The sequence below is a fragment of the Syngnathus leptorhynchus genome, chromosome 2 (assembly GCF_054491065.1).
Source record: "Syngnathus leptorhynchus isolate UIUO chromosome 2, UIUO_Slep, whole genome shotgun sequence".
NCBI lineage: Eukaryota > Metazoa > Chordata > Actinopteri > Syngnathiformes > Syngnathidae > Syngnathus > Syngnathus leptorhynchus.
This window is the reverse complement of record NC_141196.1, coordinates 9234834-9255964: the sequence shown is the minus strand read 5'-3', so window position 1 is coordinate 9255964 and position 21131 is coordinate 9234834. Positions and strand designations below refer to the sequence as shown.

Genomic DNA, 21131 nt, shown 5'->3' with positions numbered 1-21131 from the left:
TCGACTTTTCTGTCTTCACGAAAGGGGACTCGCCTCCCAAGGCCCAAGCATATATATTAATATTTAGATCAAATATTTAACTTTTTTTCAACACTTGTAAGTCAAATAAAACTATTATCAACAAGTTATGTTTAAAACGCTCCCTCTGCACACTTGAAGGTCAGATGAATCTCAAATCAATGTTTTGTTTTGTGTGTTTTAGAATACGTATAAACAATGTGGGCGGTCAGGAAAAAGAGAGAGCGTGAGAAAGAGACGTAAAATAGGACTTGTAAAATTTTAATAACTAAACTTCGTTTGAATCAAATGTTGGGTTGTAATCAAGTTTCATAGTTAAAGCAAAGCAATATTTGTTTGTTCGCAGTCTCCATTATCATAGCAGGCTTCTGTCAGTTATTTACAAGGTGATAAGAACATATTTATTCACCATTTTTGTCTCTCAAAGAAAACGCTCTCTACTGTGGTGTTGACCTTAACGACGCTAATGAAAAACCAGGGGAAGTGCTTACTCATAGGGTTGCGCTATTACCGTACATAAGTGACTGTGCAGACATCGAGGACGAGCCAAAAACTAATCGCTGTGATTAATTACAGCAGCCATATGGTCAGCAGCATCTCTGTGGCGATTGCAGTTAGACTGCTTAGCAGGTGCTGGGAGGCTTGCTGACATTTACACAAAGGCCCTGAATCCAATATTCATTTTGGGCTGAAGTCTACTTTATGGCACACATAAGGTATGCATCCTTGGTTTCATACAGAAGTGGGCACAATATAAAGTGTGACTCATCTTCAATTAATTGGACATCAATTATAGACAAATGGCGACTATCTGAGACTTCAATGGAACCAAAAGATATTGGAATTTGATTCAAGCTGTGGTGAGGTTAAAGGCAGGTGTGCTGTAGTTATTGGTTGTCAGTGTGTGGCCTATTTAACCCCAATTTTTGTCTCCTGATTTGTGTTTCCATGGACTCTTGTACATGTTTTTTTTCCAAGTTTTTGTTTTTCAAACCATATCTGTTACTGCAAGGTTGAATTTTTTTGTGAGATGTTTTCATGTCCACAGGCATAAATAAAGACTGATTTTATGTTTGTGTTAAAAATGCAGATTTTGTTTTTAATGGGGCTGCGTGTGACTTCCATAGTGGTTTCAGGGTCCAAAATGCAAAAGTGTTATGTTCTGTCCCTGCTGTTTTGAACTTTCCGAGTATATCCAAATCCAGTTATTATTAATACTTGTTATTATATGAGTCGATAATCCCTAGAACGTCAATTTTTCTTTTCTTTCATTCAATCCCAGTTTTGCTGTTCCTCTCCTTTTCTAAAATTGATTTTGCTTCTAAATTGTTTCTGTGAGACAGAAGTGCTGCATCAGCGGTAAAATCAATTTCCCCAAGTTGGTGGTTGAGACAATTTTTTTGTTTTATGGGTGACTATAAGCATGCTCGTCTGACTTCAGTTAGTATATTGGAAGCGTCTACTGTGGGTCACTTGGCAAAAGACAGAAGACCTCGTTTTTGTTCCATTTCGCAAGTCATTGATTTTTATTGATTTATTATTTTTAAGTGGCAAAGCAAATATTGAATTTGCCAAACTATAACATGGCCAAGTGGGAGGCCAAATACTGCATACAATTTCACTGAGACGATTTAGGATGAAACACAAACTATGTGGTAGATAAGTGACACTATAAACTGAAATACTGAATGCAAACTACAGCTTTGTCACACACACACACACACACACACACACACACACACACACACACACACACACACACACACACACACACACACACATGCGTATATATATATATATATATATATATATATATATATATATATATATATATATATATATATACACATACACACACACACACACACACGCACGCACGCACACACGCACACACACACACACACACACACACACATACACACACACACACACACACACACACACACACAGACACACACACACACACACACACACACACAGTAGAATCACCTGGCATCAAACAGTGGAATGCTATACTAGTTAGAGCTTGCTTTGAAGCTTGAGTTGAACCATAATCCTTGAGTCCAATCGTTCCTAATGAGCACCACTTGATGTTCTGATCCTCAAAACTTCCCCCTTGCTATTTTTGCCACTGATAGAGAAAATCATCAAACCAAATCCCCCAAATCTATGCTTGATTCCCTGTGTAAGGATGGACATGATTTATGAACGTGCCAAGATATTTGTTCCTGCAAACGGCTTTACATTGCCCCCCCCCCCCTTTTTTTAACCCTTCAACACCATTTTACTTATTAATCTCATTGAGTGTATGAACTGTGAAATGAAATCCATCCTCTTAAACTATTTTGGCCTTGACTAAATAAATAGTCCTTCAAGGGAAATAACTTGACGATTGGTTTGGTGGCAAGGTTTGGAGACTAAGCAATGTACCCCAAATATAGTTTGATGATTTCATGGCCTTGTGCAAAAACGGTTCATTTGCATTCTGAATGCGGAAGATTCAACATCCCTGATGGGTTTTAGTCTCCATAAGACTTCTTTAACATCCAATAAAGTGGATGCATGTATTTTTAGCTATTTGCTTGGGGTTGAAAAGTCACAAAAGTGATTAGGTCACTCAATTGGCAAGAATGCCCAAGCAGATTTTTATGATTGTGGACTTTTGTAAATTGATGAAAAAAAAAAAAAAAAAACAGTGTGATGTCGTGTGGGAATTTTTTGAAAATGTCCGCTTTGGATCAATTATACTCTCAAGATACATAATTAGAATATAATCCAATAAAAAGCAATTTTTTGAAATCAATATAAAGCTTTTATCTTGCACACATATGTTTTAATGTTTCAATAAAGACATGCATGCAGAGCATTATTGTGGAGTGAAACAGAACAAACCATTTTTTTAGAGATAAACATCACTCTACAATCCTTCAAAGTGAAAGAGGGTCTCTTAATACCATTCATCAAAGGAAGCATGTGAAGCCCGATCCATATGTTTTACACTTTATCGGTTGACTTTAAATTTGCAATCTCACTTGAGTGATAGTGACACTGCGGCCCAGTGAGAACCTAATTACAGATATTTGATAGGGAGGTGGGGGCGGGGAGAGTTTGTGTGTGTGTGAAAGATTTACAGTACCATAGATCTTTTTTATTCATGCAACTGTACAATAATTTATGATCTGCCTCTGAAAGGCGAATTATTATTCTTATGAGTGGTGAATGTTTATCTATTTTAGGACCAGCTTTGTAGTGAACAGAATATCACTGCCTGGAGGTGTTGCCATGGCGAGCATCATACAACTACTCATCATGACACACACTATTCCTATTGAAATATTGTATCATATGTTTCTATACATGCACAGGGCGGTGCTGCTAGCAATTCAACTTTTCAGCAATTTCATCTGATAATAACCAAATCATTGATGGATCAATGAAATTACAGCACACTGCTTTATCACTGACCAAGATCGTTTGCAGTCAATATGGATGAGAAGTTTATTCCTGCTGTGTGAGATTTTACTCAACTTGAAGACAGATAAAAAAAAAAATCAATCTTAAATTAGAATTTTGATAGAAGATGAATAATCCACCCATCCGTCTGTCTGTCCGTCCGCCCATGCATCCATTTTCTGAACCGTTTCCTCACAATAATTTCAAGATTTTTTTAGCCACTACTGCTTCTACCCCCCCCCCCAACCTTTGACCTTATCTTGGTCCTCGGTCCTCCTCACTTTAGCCTACAGATCTCTCGAGGCTCCTCAACAGAATGAAAACGCTATTTGCACCCTGCCATCCACCATTCCATCCCCCTCCAAAAAAAGGCAATCTCCACCACTGTTCACTCAAGCCTGCCAAACACTATCATTGCAATACAATCCTGTCTTCAACCCAATTTCCTCAAACTCAACGGTGAATCATTATAACTGGACCAAACTCACTCACCAAATCCATCCTGAGGTGCACCCTCAACATGGACAGCCCAACTGTATCCACCTCCCTGTTGGTGGATGAGACAGAGGAGCAAGACGAGGTCCCCCCACGACCAATAATATGATCAAGTAAACTACAGAATGTTCTCCAATGCAATACTGGAAGTACCACCAGCGCAGCAGACAAAACAAAGACAAACAATACTTTCAAAGCGCATAGCATAAAGCAATGCCAGCTATGTTGATTCTTAAAAGGAAGAAGGGATTAAATTCAACTGTTTATCATCACAGGCAAATCCATAAAAGTTTCAAATCCTTTGAAACCCACACAAAACGAAAAGAAGGGTAATCTAGTTTTCTTACACAATGTGTGTGATTAAAATACACAAAACTTAAGGAACCTAAAACTCAAGAGCAAAAACTGCTTAAAAGTAAAACTGGCACCCATAGAACCACAAATCGTGCTAAGGTGCGAAATATCAATATGACATGTGGGCGGGGAGGGGGGGGGGCCGCTTCCCCACCCGCCTCCCCAAAAAATGTTGGATTCCCGAGAATGATTCCAATTTTGAAGTAATTATCATAGTGAGTTTTCTGAATCTTTCAATGTGCAAGCAAAGGACCATGAAATGGTATCAAGACACACTACACACATGAACTTCTTAGGTGAGCGGCTTGCTCCGTGACATTTCATAAATGTATCACATTCATTCAGTCATTCACACCCGCCTGTCTGCAACACCAAGCGCACGCTTGTAAGATTGATACTGAGGATCGTTTCGGATCCATGCATCACGTCGCCACTAGGTTTGATAAAGACTGCGACGGAAGCCATTCTTGGACTGAAACAAAATATAGCTGGAGGAGACTGCCACAGTGACAAAAAGGATAGAAAGACATATGTCTGATGTCAGCAAAATAATCTGTATTTTGGTTTACGTTTGAATCCACTACAGATTTATTACTATTACATTACAATACTGAAACTTGAATATAATATGTGGGTTTGTGTCAACAAAACATGAACATGTTGACCTTTCAGTCTCGGTGACCACCGGTAAGAGAAGCATTTTGGTCGAAGATTTGTACTCTTCCAGACAGCTGCTTGAGATGAGAAGTTGGTTCAAGCAGCGCCATGTGTGCCACAACATTGATGAAGACAACAGCAGGGGCCACACACTCAACGCCCCATCTCCATGGTGCAACATATTAAAGTCTCATTTACTGACAAAAGACATTCAGGCCTGCTGTTGAGTCCCGCCAGTCTATCAACAGTGGTGGCATAAAGACACGTGTCCTCGCTTTATCTTAATCACTGCTCATATCAAATCTCCAATTGAAGAATAAAACATTTCATCGAATTCATATAAAATGCACATTCAATTGCAAACAAACAAAAAATTGTGGGTGAAATAAAAATTTCAACAAACTGATATTTTTAAATTGGACAGTTGAACTTAGGTTTTCTATTGTAAAAACTGTCGTTACTGCATTTAACAACAATATAAGTGTCAACAGAACGGTCATCGTTTTTATGGAACCCTATCTGTAGGCAAAAGCAACTTCCTTGCCCATTTTGAATGTGAAAATGGCAATAATGAAGAGAATTCCTGTTGAAAACAGCAAATGTTCTTTTAGTGCAGTGAGTGCTTTAAAAGCTCTAGGCAGGGATAAAAGAAATAGGTTGTCTCTTCGTTGAAATGGAATGTAGAAACATCCTAATCTGCTGTTACTTGCGTCGTAAACAAGCATATCAAGACAGCTTTGTCAAAAAGAGCGCCATTTCTTTGTGCTTTGGCTTCTTCTAGCACATATTTCTCAAAACATTCTCCATATATGGCTATCTGTCCCCAACACAAGCTCTTTTGACTTGCATTCACAAATACTGTAACTGAAACTACAGCTACGAGATATGATGATGAAATGAAAGATAAGACTACAAAACCCAGAGGTAAGTCAAAACAATCTTTTGAAACACAAGGGGAGTAACGAAAGGAAAAAAAAAAAAGACTGAATTGATATGTATCTTTATACATGGGGTTCAGGAACGCTTCGATTTTCAAGTGGTGCAATTTGATTCGGTTTGATTCGTTATATATAACGCAATGAATTAGCTGTTGTCATTTTACATAAACAGAAATGAACTGGTCAGCACGTGGCATTTCCTTCAAAGTTGTATGTCTCCAGTAAAGAATGATTCAGTACATACGTATTGTGAAATACATATGTTTAAGTGAAACACCGTTTTGATTCGATGCATCTTTTAAATCAAAACCAACCAAATGCTTGCTTGAAAACCATGACTTAACTTAATAGTCATTATGTTTTAAGACAGTTCATTTATGCAGAAAGGTGCATTGCTGAAAAAGACCAATATAAAACTGCATTCGGCCACCGTAAACTAATATTCATGACACCATCTTCCTCCTTCTGTTCAGTCGTTCGTAGCATATGTTCCTTTATTTCTACTTAAATCATGATTCCCTTGCCGGCTTCCCCTTGAAGTCCATAAACTCTATGGCTTTCTGTCCCATATCAATCAGTTTGTTATTGAGTCGATTTAAGGGGGCATTTCTCCATAGCATGCCATCTAAACGGACACGATAAAAACAAGGATTTAGTCACTTGGACTTTAAGATTACAGACACTACGATTGGAATTTAGACCACATTTAACAAACTGGAAAAGCAATATTTCATAGCATGTTTTGGGGAAAGTTTAAACTTCTTAAGAAAAAAGATGTGTGAACCATTCAGCCCCTTCATATTTGTAAGTGTTTGCAATAGCACTTATAATGGAAATTATTACTTGAGTAAATATGACTTTCCGCTGATCAAATATTCTTTTATTTGGCTAAAACTTTAACATATTGGGCTCTATTTTTTTGGACATGTGGTGTATTGCTGCACGGTGGTAGGTGTAACCCATTGTTCTCAGATAATTTCAAACCGGCGGATCTGGGAGAGGGATGTCAGCGCTGCTGTTGGACTGGTCACAGCTGACCTCAATAATTCCCAATGAATGTGCTGTACTGGTTTAGCATTAGGGTCTCCACATCATGGAAGCTCATCTGAACTTTCAAGTGGACAATTGGAAACCACTCCTCAGCCACAATCCATCTGCCACGCCTGACTGTTCAAGCCTAGCACTAATTCGAAAATTACGATTGGCAACGAGTTGAGGTTGTACTCTGAATCTCGCGCAAAATCAACTACGATAGTCTCCAGCTCACCAGCAACTCCAATGAGGCCAAGTGGTACAGAAAATGGATGGAGGGAACCTCAACGAGTGGAGTAGTAGACACAATGATTGAAAAATAAGTCAGCGGTCTAACTCAAATACAGAGTTTGTTCAAAGAGTCTCCGGGAGGGTCAGGATGGTGCTAGGTTGATGAAGCAATTATCCCCGCTGGAGGAGGAGATCAGCTTGCGCAAGTGTGCCTGTGAAGTCTAGATGTCTGATGGAGCTTTCATGCCTAACACGATCTCGGATGTTCATCCTCTCAGGCCTCCAGAGATCATTATGGGACTTGTGTTCTCAGAAGCACTCTATCTCTGTGAGGCTGCACTTTGGCACCTTGGCAGTTCCTTAAGTAATTGTGTCAATGACCGTTCTCATTACTTCTGTTTATGCAGCGGCAATTAGACTGGAGTAGAACCTCTGTTCTGTGATGCAGGTTGACTTCTACATTCTTTCCGTAGGAAACAGTGTAAAGAGAATGAATTAGCGCCAGTCTCAAACTTCCCCCATCATTACTGTTAGTTGCTGCATAATGGTTTAACATGTTAGCACTCACAACTGTGTTACAAATAGAATGAGACCTTAACTACTCTATAACGCGACTAAATGCATCCACCCAATTTCTCTACTGCTTGTTTTCATTAGGGTTGTGAAAACCTGATGTTCAGATCTCTTATTGCTATTTTGAGTTTATGTGTGTTTGTGTGCAAATCCCTGAGACAAACAGGAGCGCAGCATGGAACATCAGCAGCCCGGGGCATCCCTGTAGTATGGGTCCTTCACTAGTTCAGTATTCAGACATGTTTAATAATGCAGAAACAAGACAAACTAAATCATTGTTGGTGACTGGAACAAGCCATAGCATTTTTGTTGCTGGCACTCAAAGACACAATGTAAATGTTAGTTTGTGAGGAAAAGAATAGTTACAGTTGGGACATCAGAGTCCTTGGATCGTTACAGCCATGACTGACAGCGACTCAAACAGGTAGAAAAGAGGGATGGGATGCTCGTGGAGCAGGAAATTGAACTAGTAATAGAGGGGTAATAAGACGAGTGTATATTTTCTTCTAACCTAGTCGATGACATCAAACAAAACACATGCTCAAGTCTCTCAGGAGTTTCAAATGAGGTTTCCAGTTTCTAAATTGTAAATAAATGGCTGTTTTTGGTCCTAATTTCAAAGCAGTTGGGGAATTGACGACTTACACCAGCTCTGTGACGCAGTTCTGATCTCGTCAAGTTTGTACCTGGTTAGTTTCCTGCACCACTGAACTTTTAATCGTATGCCGTGGCGACATCCCTGCCAGCGTCTTTGTTCCATTGAAAAAAAAAAAAAAATAGAGTGTGGTGACTAAAACCCCTCTATCCTTGGCAGTACAATAAATGTGGTCCTTGACAAAACCTCTGCTGCAAATCGGCACACGGTAATGGTACCTTGACCCACCCACCTTTTTATGGAACATAAAATTATTTCCACATTGTATTCTTTTGTAGATTAAAGTGGTCATTGTTTATCCTTATGATTAAAGCAGTAAATTTACCTGAAACTTGGTTGCAGATCACAAGCAAGATTGGAAATGCATGACAGACTTGGCGCAAGCAGTTCACACGTACTTTCCTTTCAGTTGATTGCTCCGAAAACCTTCTAAAATATGCGACTTGTATACCAATTAGGCTGCCTGGCAGAATATTCCACAAAAATATAATGAGTATTGATGAAGTTTCAAAACGGGCCATAAACTGCACAAATGTATTATGTGAACATAGTCGTCATATTTGGTAGTAACACGACCGAATCCATCCTTGTTTTGCTATGCTATGAACTCCTTTGAAATAATGGCTGCCTGTCATAACAAGCCAAGTGAGACGAGGAAAATGGCATTTTTGTAGCAACCCACTTCGAGGATTGTCCACCCAGTCTGACAGATCCTTCCTCCTCCTCTTGCAGAGAGAGGAGGCCGGGAATACATCAACCCACATCCCTGCGGCAGTGGCCGGCGCACGAGTTGCATTTTAATTGTACGCACCCTGCTATGCATTTACCTCCAGGTGCAAGCTGGACTGATGTACATTTTCCCTTCCAAAGAGAAAATGATGACCGATGAAAAAAGATGGGGCACATGAGACTTGGCCACTGTAAGAAACCAATAGGATGGTATGCATGCACTTGAATTGTATGTTTTTCATTTTTAGCTAATATCCTTATAACAATTGGGTAAAAAAAATAACCCAGTGGGGATCAAAAAGGGACAGATCCACCATTTTGGGTTATTACATAAAGGTTTGGTGGGCTATTAATTTGATACAACTCCTGGGGTTAAATAAATAAACAAATAAATAAATAATAAAGGGTTATTCAACCATGTTGATGGCTCGGTCAACTTAACCCATATTATGTTATTTTTTACCCAATGTTGTTGTTTTTTTACTTCCCCGGACCAGTCTACACTCGAAAGACCAACAGTCAGACATATTCAGCACTCGAGAAAAGTCACAATGGGATTTGAAATTGTGATTGTAACATTCTGAGTTGTTGCTTTGTAATACCTGACGGGAGCTTTTCTTCTCTAAAGCACTGAACTGAATATTTTCTGTCTAAATTCAAACTCATTGGCTGACAACAGACAAGTCATCAAGGATAAGGTATGCGACATTTTTAAATATGTAAGACTCCAGTATTACCATTCATTGTCCCTTGTTATCTAAGTAAAGACGGCATGTTTTGTTTCTTTTATGTTTATCATCAATAGTGGTTAACTTACATTTACACTTGCATGACATATAATAATCTCGAATGTTGACACATGAACTGATTACTGTAATTGACAAATTTTCATTATTTTATGTTGAACATAGTTTTTCAAAATAAATTACAACAAATTGTGTTCCATCACATAGGTTCCACTATATAATGACAGGCAAAAGTCCTTTGTAAGCCTTCATTTCACTTGTAAGTAAGCACTTCTACTCACACTTTGCGTCTAGGACGTGTAATGGTTTCAAAAGGCCTTTTGAACGAAAGGCTGATCATGCCTGCTCTTTTTAAACCGAGTGCTCCCGCCAAGAGCACCATATAACAGATTTCACAAGTGTTCCATAAGTAGCAACTCTACTCACTGCTCCACTCAGTCTTTTTTTGATGGAAGCACAGTCAACCTGCACACTGCAAGGAGAAATTGCACAGGATACTTGTCCTTATTTTACTCTAGCTTTACAAAACTGATATCAAGCCAATCTAATGAATACCATTTTGACACAACCGTTGGCTGCACTTGTTTGAGATTCATTCATTCGTTTATTTGAACTTCAGGTTTGGTTTTACAAATGACCTGTCTAGATATATATATTTTCGATACAGATCGCTTGCTTGACTGCCTTTTGAGTGTAAGATATAACCCCCTTTGCCAATTATAGCAGCAGCCTGACAAGTTATCACACAAGGCAAGGATCCGTATGAGGGTTCTTTTTACAGGATTTTAAAAAAAAAAGGACAACCAAGTGAGCTCATCACCTGAATATTTGAAAAGAGGATTCTGATTCTTTCTTGCATTGGTTGGAAACTTGTGATTGAAGGGGTTAGGTGTAGAAATGGGAGATTAGCAATGGGAGCGGCTGGACGTACCAGCTCGACCACTGACGGTTCCTTGTTTAACATTCAGTGGAAGAGGAACTCGCTAGAGCACGTCGTCTTTGGGTTTGTTGAATGGTTCCTGGCTTGTTCTGGCTATGCTATGTGTCAGAGTGTACATCAACAAGACACAGAGCACTGCATGACACTCCAGTGAGTGAATGGAAGATAGAAAAGCACCTTATGAAAGCAATATGCGTATACAATATTTGTTATTTGCATCAAGCATCCATGTTATTGTGGGGAAATATTTAAAATTGAAGTGATAATGTCCCAGATGTTTGCATTATGTTGTAATCTCACTTATTATCTTATGGTCATGCTTATGTTAGAATTGTGTAACGTTGTCGTAGTGATTACCGTATTTTCCGGACTATAATTTGCTACTTTTTGGACAACCTTCGTACCCTGCGATAGCCCAGTGCGACTTATCTCTAGATTTTTCATGATTTTGATGATATTGTACAATTTGTTCATATTTTCTTACATATGGAAATTAAACATTCATAGTCCAGTGCGGCTCATCTATGGATTTTTCATGATTTTCATGATATTGTATAATTTGCTCGGGAATCATTTGATGATCTAACCCCCCCAATTCCAACCCTTAATGCTGAGTGCCAAGCAGGGAGGCAATGGGTCCCATTTTTATAGTCTTTGGTATGACCCGGCCGGGGTCTGAACCCACAACCTTTCAGTCTCAGGGTGGACGCTCTACTACTAGGCCATTGAGCTGGTCAAATTGTCAGTATTGCTTTTTTAACACTGCAGAATGCTGACTAGTAAATGTAAACTCTACAGAGTGCATCTTGCGTTTACACGTTACTTCGAGCATCCTGTAGAGTCGAGAGCAAAACCGATTGCTTTCATTTTCAAGCCATTTTTTCCAAAGCAGGTTGTGCACTAAGGAATAACTTGGCTTTTGAAAATGATTAACTCAGAGGCGGCAGCTAAACATGCTGACATTTAATCAAGATCTTCTTTCCCATACGAATAGTTTTTACTCCCTTACAAGAAAATCAGCGATTTCCTTCAGCACCATCACAGCAGTTCAATGAGCATCTACTGCATGCATGTGAATATACATGGAGAATGAAATGAATCGTGCCATTCTGCTCCACACCTACTTGCACTCTACAGTTATGTACCATCGTTCAGTGTGTAGGTGTGTTATGTTATGGAACACTAGACACTACTTTCCCCCGAGCTTCCTTCCATCTCTCACATCAAACTCTTAAGTCATACACAGGCACCAGTCATTTCATGAAAAAAATCATGTCCAACAAGAAGATTCCATTCTTGTCACTATGATTGGTAAAGAGCAGTTGACTATTCTTAACAGTTCTTTTAGTCAGAAAGGGAAGATTTTACCTCTTTGACTAAAACAAAAGTTTAAAATAGTAAACTTAAAGAAGATAGTGTGAACCTTCACAAAAGAGGAGTTCACACACAAAAAAAAAACAGGTAATTACAGCGCTGGGAAAATTATGTAGCATCAAATATGACCCTTGACTCCATATACCCTGAGGAAAAAAAACTATTAACATTAAGCATTTAAATTTGAGTTGGAGGCATATTTCAGACGTAGTATTTTTATTTCGACCTCATTCTCAATTGCAAAAGGAAGCAAATTTTATTTGCAAAGAAAAAAAACAATTCTAATGACGTGAAATTTGAATTTGCCGAACGGGGGGGGGGGGGGTAAACAAACCACCCGCAACAAACAATATGAGATGTGGTACAAGCAGTTACTTATTTTCAAATAGTCCAAAATCTAACAAGAAAAGTGAGCCCCTATGAAGACAAAGTAAGAGTATCACCTGTGGAGGCAGCACCTCATCTCCAAATTGCAAAATTACACTCACCAATTAGTGCATCGTATAATTGAAAGAAAAATAGATTCTAAAACTATTCGGTAGTGAAAGACAATAAAAGCAAGAGCTGGAGAAATGGCAGACTGATTGGAACGAATCTGCATATAATATTGCACATATAATACTGCCAAGTGAGCGCAGAGAAGGTGCGGTTGTCTAAAACAGTGACATTTGACTTCTATGACACCTAATGTCCCGTGTTTATGTGAGTGGGAGGAGTCATGTCACAAGACATTAGTGGTGACATTATATTTGCGAGCATGATCATCTTGAAGACATTTAATTAGCTTAGCCCTTGTAGACATTAACATTTTGAAATGTCAGGTGATGGGGTGCTAAAATAAGAGTACCATGGACTTCTGGAAATATGACTATAGGCGACCTTGATGACCTCTAGGAGTGAGGGGAGACAGAAACGCTAATATTGAGGAACCTCATGAACCAGGTGTGCCGGCTTGTGTAGCATACTGATGATTTAATTGCTCATAATATTTCGGGAATGTCGACAAATCGTCGCAAGGTTTGGACTGAATGAGGTACGTTATCTCTGCTGAACATTGAACAACAGTTGGCATTTACTGGCTAGCTAATATGGGATAAATTATAAGCCTACAACCTTGTGACAGGGCCATTCGTTTTCTCTCAGGCAAATCAATCCAACTCTATCTTCTCTGGATTTCCGCTGCCTTTGTTGTCCCCACTCGAGCTGTCTTTACTAATAATCACCTTTCATGTCCAATAAATGAACCCTTTTATTGTCCCAAATGCCACCACTTCAGCAAATAAATGGAAATGCATCAGGGTTCTTTTGCAAGGACATATGTGTACATGCCATGCAGAGGGGAGGGCGGCTACACAATAACGCTTTCTGTCAGGACGAGTTCCATCACAGTGATGACACATCTAGTACACTTAACCTCTAAAAGAAAGGAGAAAATGTGTGAAAATTTAATGATTCTTAAGCGGAATGTGGTGTTCGGGAAATGTGATGTGAGAATTGTCTAAAACCAGCAGCTTGTCATGGAAATGTCACCCGAATGTGATGTTAAAAATACAAGCGAAGCCGCACCACTCATGTCATCAACAATCGCAGGACAAAACATTAGGTACAGCTTAACAACTTAATAAGATCCGACTTGAGAGCTTGAGGAAGCTGGCGTTTCGAGATCCTGTAAAGTCATTTTTTAGATTTTCTTTTCTATACTATATACTGTACATAGTTGAGGATAATTGCCAAAAACCGAGAGCATCAGCGGGTTATCCTTTACGATGGGCTGTTAGAGTAGCTTGCTACCTAATATCAGATGTAAAGTGTGCTATAATACTTGCTTATTGAAGCATTTTGACAAAAACATTCAACCATTCATTTTCTGTAATTGACCATTTTCACAGGATGAGGACATCTGGTAAAACATCACACATCATGTTTAATCTCCATGAACTTCTGATGAAGTGAATACAAGTCTTCTTAAACAACCTGTACAGCTGTCGGGAGCACCCTGAACATTCAAGAGCATCTGTGTCTCTTCTGCTGCTATCAGTAAATAATGCACTGCCGCGCATCTGCAGTCTGGCTTAATATATAATTCACACCTAGTGTGCAGGGAGACAAGCCTTTTGCCACTTGAGAAAGGGAAACACTACAACTGGCATGGAAGTACTTTTGTGTGCTATTTTGGTTAGAGCTATTGAATCAATGCATCAGTCAATTGGCAGATATCCAATGGTGGATCATGCGGAATGTATTGTGGATTAATTGTGACTTGGTGTCTTTTAAGGCAAATTGGAATCATATATGTCACACTATAGAGAGTTGAATTACTGTACGTGCAAATCCTTCGAGCAGTTTTCATTCAGCTCTTTACCACACTGGCATGGAAACATAGTAATAGATTTATAGACTGTTAATTTTTACATTAGGCATTCCAGGAAACGTTCCTTCTGTGATTTGTTTTGACAAGGTTCAGTTCAATAAGCCCGTACAAGGCCAAAAATCTAACGTGTCAAAATCACATTGCTACTTTACAATGCTCCTTTCTTTCCACATTGTTTGTTATATGATTCACACATTAGCAGACACGCAGATTGCTGTAAGGGCTGAAGGCAATGTTTTACAGCTTGGTGGTGGCCTTGCAGACATGCTAAAATCATTTCTGTTCCGTTAGTATGTTGAGTTGAACAAACACGGACTCTTTTCAGCTGTCTTTTGTTACCCACTGCTGCCGCTGACAGCACGCTATGTGGGAATATGCAAATGAGTATCAATGTGTAGAGAATATACATTAAATCTCATGTTCCAAGACGATGCTTCTGCAGTGCTCGGTTTTCATCGCAAAAAGTCTTGTCAGTATCATGGACGACAAAGCGCCGGACTGACTCACAGCTTGCTTTTTTTTTTTTTTTTTAACTAGTGCAGTGCCAACTATTTTGCTGAGACAAACACATTAGCCTGATTACGGTTTTATCTGCGAAATGAATGCACAGAAATGGCTGACTTGACATTATGTTGTGAATCCAATCTTGTATTGATTGACAGTGCAAGATTGCCTAAGCTCATGGGTTCATGTAGTCTTCGGGCATATTAGTGTTGTTTGCATTATACACAGTAAATAAGCAATGCTAGGCCTAATTAGTTAAGCTACTCTGATTTTAGCAATTCAGGTATGGAAGAAAAGAAGCTTTACAGCACGGGCAGGGCTAACAAACAGCAACAACACATATAGACCGATATGCCATACTACTTCTGAAATCTCCTGACCTCCTGATTCTTTGATCTATTAATGACATGCAATATTCATACCCGCAGCTACTGAATGTTTCATTATAACTGCTGGGATGTGGAGTGCATTACTAAGAAGCATAGCAGCAACATATCTGGAGGATGTTTAACATTTATCATGGTGTAATACCTGACCTTGGATGGCGCGCTCGTGCAGCCAGCATTTTGGAAATCAAAGGAAATACAATTAGGATAATGCCATGCACTAAATGCGGAATGTGTGATGAATATTTATAATTTCCTCAATCTACCAAGAGGGCTGTTGTCTCCATTAGTCACTGCAATTTATGTACCTTTAATGCATCTTGTGTTTGCTGCTAGAAAAACAAATGTAGCAATGAGGGAATAACCTTAAAAGCTAGTGTTTACGTGCATATATATATATATATATATCATCATATTCAAAGATTGATCTCTCTTTTACATTAGCATAGTTGTGGTAACAGCTCATAATAGCTGGAGCATCTATCATGGGAGCGCCGGTAATGCGACACAGTCAACACTGGTAATTATTTAAAAGGATCACCGTTCCCATTATCTGTAGCAACCGGTTGGTTTTCCTCCCAATTAGCCATGCAGGCAATGAGAATTTCCCTTCTGCTGTTATGGAAATAATACAATAGGGCGAATGGGATGGGGGATATATTAGACGACGGGTGGTTACTGCTGCTTTCATTTTCTTTCTAATCACAACCATTAAGATTCTGCAACTCTAATTTACACATTTAAACCGACTAAGGATGCATTTACATGACATGTTGCATGTGACCTAATTCCATTTTTTCTCCCTCCCATGTGGCCCAGTCTTGATATGTCTGATTATACGGAAGAGGATACACTTGGATATGAATGAAAAGATGAGATGAGCCACAGGTAGAGTGTATACAGTACCATGTCATTGCGAGACTAATGCACCAAAAGGTGACTGCCACTATGCAAAGAAAATGCCCATCATAGATGTAATCCACCTCAAACCTTAGAGGTGAATTTAAACAGAAGAACTCAGTCCAACAAAAATTAGAAAGAGTTTTGGTTACGTTTTATATGTATATTTTAGCATATATTCAGAGAGGCAACAGGCTCGCCCCCATTTTCCGTACCCAATTAGCTCCATTCTAGTTAGACAGACAAAAATGTGATGTACCTTTGGGGCAATCTGTTTGCTGCAAGCAATACTGATTTTATACGACAGACCAAACTGAATGCTCACAAAACACAATTTCATGAGCATGTACTCACTTTCTGATGTATAACTCCTTTCTTTAAAACTTGTATGGCTTGTGGCCCCAATTAAAATTGAAGTTTGTTATGTAGTGACTGAATTGAAGTTAGCAATACAAAGACAATCACAGAGTCAAACATGCTCACAGATGTACTGGAAATCTATGGAGCAGTGCGGGTTGCTAAATGGCAGATATTAACTGATCAATATTGTTTTTAGCTGTTTTAGTACAAGATATGGCTAAATTCATTTCCTGAATTGTTATAACTCTTTGATAAAATGCTTCACCAGAAAAGAAAAGCCGTGTGATAAACCCCATATGTTTGTGTATGTGTACTGTAATGTCGTTGATGGGTGCAAAAGGCCTCCGCCTTTATGTAGCACAAAGCCCATGCGGTAAAGATGTCTTCATGCCACGCTGCACTGACTTCTGTGGTCCCATGTTTGTGACGGTGCAAAGCCAGAGGCAAAGAGAGTGAAGTGTGTCAGCCTGTGCAGCTGATAACATGGCCTCCGTCACACTCTCACAGTGTTTGCTGCGGAGCGATGCTTTTGTAGCACGCTACAGTATTGAGATTGTAAAATTGCTGTCCTCAGTGGTCTCTTTCCTTGAACTGCGGTCTAATGTTGTGCCTCTAGTTTCTAAAGCCAATTTTTAAAATGGTTTACACCGATGGGGATTTTTTTTTTTGTGTACCATCAACTGTTTTATTCACCTAGATTTGTTGTGTAGATGTGCACTATTCAAAAATGGTAAAAAAACGTTCTGGTTCCACAGACCAGTGTCCTTCTTATGGAAGGATGTGCTGACAGAATGAGAAAGACGCTTCTTCAGAATCTCTTACAAAGCTCCAACATCCGGCCAAGACCGATCGACGTGCAATAGCTCTCTAAATATTACTGGCTTTGAGCTGCATCATGCTTTCTTAATGGCATCTTTTGTACAGTATTAATCCACTCATTTATTCGAGGAGACTAGTTCTTATTTCCCAGAAAGGAGAGCACAATTCCACGTCAGCTTGTGCGCTAAGGGCTACATTCTGCCGACACATCTACTGTGCATGATACGGGAATTTGTGCGCGACTATCAAAGAAGCTTTGACTCATTCAAGTGTGAGGATGGCTGTAAATCATGGAACATGGAATTTCCCAGAGACTTGTGAATGTCAAAGAAATCTATTATAAAATTGAGCACATTTTAAATATGAAAATATCTTATGTAGTGCATGTTGTGTGTCACAAGTGGGATGTGCACATTGCTCCATCTAACGCAATACACATTGAGTGTCAGTATGTGTATTTTATTCTGTATAAATCCTATAAAAGCAATTTAACCAGAATATTACTGTACATTTATGACTGGATGTTTGGAGGTTGATCAATAATAAGCAAGTTACCCACCATTCAGGTCACTTTAATGTATTGGACCAACAAATACAAATAAATGATTCCATATCTAACTCTCTATTGAGCCATTACGATGACTAGTTGTTGTAATGATGGGAGCTCTGTGCCTGGGCTGTTCACGAGCATCAGTAAGTGTTGGTGACCATCATGAGGCAGGTGTTTCCATCATCAGCTATTTCTGGATAGTTAACTAAATCGATACATGTAAAATTATATTTCGCTTTCACGGGTCACTGGACGTTCTACAGTATTTGGAATGCGAAAGAGAAAAAAATGTCCCATGAATGTGTACAGAAAGCACGCAGGAGCAAATTTGACAGGAAACTACCAGAAATTAGGGTGGCTCCAGCCAGACTCTAGCATGAGGATGCCAAAATGACAGATTTGAGAGGACAGCAAAACATGCTTCCAAAGTTAGATAAATCCAAGAAGTTTCAACCATCGCCAGTGCATCATGTTGCAGGAGACCTCAATGTACCTCGCAAGTCTGTAATTCCGTGAGCACACGGGCTTTGTCTTTTTTTGCAACATTTATACCAAAAGAAGAGCCTGCTTCAACAAGGGGTCTTAAAAGAAAAAGCATGTACCAAGAAAAAAAGGTACCATGAAGGTAATTGTAAGTGAAGTAATGGACTCATATTGAAGGCAGTTAAGACTCCAGGGTTGTTGCTTGTTATCAAAGTAGAGGTTGGTTGGGAGAATATGCGCAAGAGCGCCACTGTCCGCCATTGATTTAACGCCGGAGGATCTTTGCCGGCGACTGCCAGGCCGACACATGAGTTTCAATTCGGCTGGCTCCATCTGTGTAGCGACTACTTGTCAGCAGAGGTGGTCAACCCACAGCGTCCCCATGTTTAATACTCAAAAACACAGGTTAAAGCAAGTCATGATTCACCTCAGTTGTACTGAAATGCAAAATCAAAAACAATAGTTGACAATATGCATGAGCAAAACAACATGACAAAAAAAAAAAAACGTGTTGTGCTAGATTTGAGTCATCATTGCTGATTTAAGACATATGTCCACAATGTGTTGTAGCCTGTTAGTCCAACGTAATCATCAACAGACTGTTGCATTTTCCAGAACACCTGCTGTTGTTGACAAATCACTGAATGCCAGAATCGTACTCAACCTGCTTTATTCTTGTCAAATCGTCTATCCACGTTATGCACCTCTTAAGTCAGCTGACGTGCTCTGTCTACACCATAATTCTGATTATATTTAATAACTAGTATGATGATAATGATTTCTCTTTATGATTTAGCTTGAAGCAGTCACACGCTTCTGCTCACCCTCCATTCCCGATGATTTGTTCAGGACCTTCGAGTGAGCACTGACTCACCAGTACGCACCTCCAAATCATACATAGACTCTGCCCGACCAGTAGGAAACACCAATGCTGCTGGGAGCATGCTGCCAAAAGAGTTTCATTAAACTGAACAATACTGGAGCCAGGGATTGAGCCTGCGTTACTGCAATGCACCAGCTTGCCCAACATCTTTACTATCCAATGATAACAGAACAATCTAATCGGAACAGAAACTTAAGCTTGGGTGACATTAACTCAACTCAACTGAACTCAACTGTATTTATAGAGCAATTTAAAACAAATGGGCAAGCCTTTAAAATTAATGGAAAGATAAGAAGAACATTTGATTTGGTGCTTTTCTTCATTGTGCGCCCAAGAAAAGATGATGGCAAATCTTATATTTGAAACAATTTCTCATAAAAATCCATCTTATTGATTGTCTTTCATGTTCCTGCAATATTTGAGGAATCAACCTCATCATGAGAAAAAGACAGCACCTTTTCAGCTACCTTTTTTTTGTCCCCTCATACAATACAGAAGCCATAATTATTGGCTTTCAAGTAGATTGCATCTATGGTTGTAACGCTCACTTCCAAATAGGATTTGTGCAGAGGTCGAGTTGAGGCGATAATGCAGCATGACTGGGATTTCTTAATTGCAGAGAATGTTGCACAATCACCCGTTTTCAAATCTCCGTTGCATCTCTGTCTTATCTCAATTACGCAGACCCCCTAATAGGTCTAATTCCTTAAATGTTTTTTCTTTTTAAATGCTTCATTATTAGCCGAATCACACGGCGAACCAGCAACACACTGCAATGACTAGCTCATTTCTGCTTCACTTAGCTGAAAGGAGACTTGATGAGTTATGCACTGTTTTTATCAAACAAAACCGCAAACCCCAATGCATCATTATCCTGCACTTTGTGAGGAGACATCAGAGTAGAACCATCAAAAGGCCACACTTTGACAAGGATCACAATGACTCAGACCATTGAGGTCCCTAATGTGATGTCCTGTCAATCTCCTAGAGAATCTGCAGAGAGCAAAGAATCAATGTGATGTGATCATAGATTCTTCCCCTGGGAACAAGTCAATTGTGGGAGAGGATGTCAACTTTGACCCCTTTTGGAAAAGAAATGTCTCCTTATGATCACTGGGTCATTCGACATAAATATTTGACCGATTTCTTTTCACCACTGTGTAATCGCACTGGCTGTTTAATGTATTGTATGGATCATTTAAGGATTTTCAAAAGTAGTTGATCTTTGTCTGCCAAGGTACAAAATGTACCAAACTAGAATTAACATCAGATTCCTATAATGTCTGTTGCTACGTTGTCTTAGTATGACTGAGAATTAATCAATTTGAATGGCATGTGTAACTTGTACACGCTAACAGTTACTACTCACTCGCCCTTTTATTGTTGAGTCCTATCAGTGGAAGCTGAACGAAATGTTAACACCTTGAATTAACATTTTTTTTTATCTGCCTAGCTGCGCCTGTATGCCCATAGTCAACTGAACCACCTGCTCACCACCAACATTTTCTAAGAATGTTACATCAAAGTGACTTCAAGTCAAACACACACGGAAAATAAGGTGACCTACTCCCGCTTCAGCTCTTCAGCCTTGCCCAATCTGCTGGGTCAAATAAAACTAGCCAAAATTCTGGTAAAAATAACACAAACTGCTCAAAATCCCCATATACCCAACAAGTGGGG

The 21131-nt window shown here is 39.3% G+C and overlaps 1 protein-coding gene across 1 annotated transcript in view; it reads right to left on the bottom strand.

The window, feature by feature from the left end:
* Window positions 1-21131, bottom strand: part of LOC147060612 (neuroligin-3-like) — a 322266-nt gene that overhangs the window by 178716 nt on the left and 122419 nt on the right. The gene's annotated exons all lie outside the window — the stretch shown is intronic.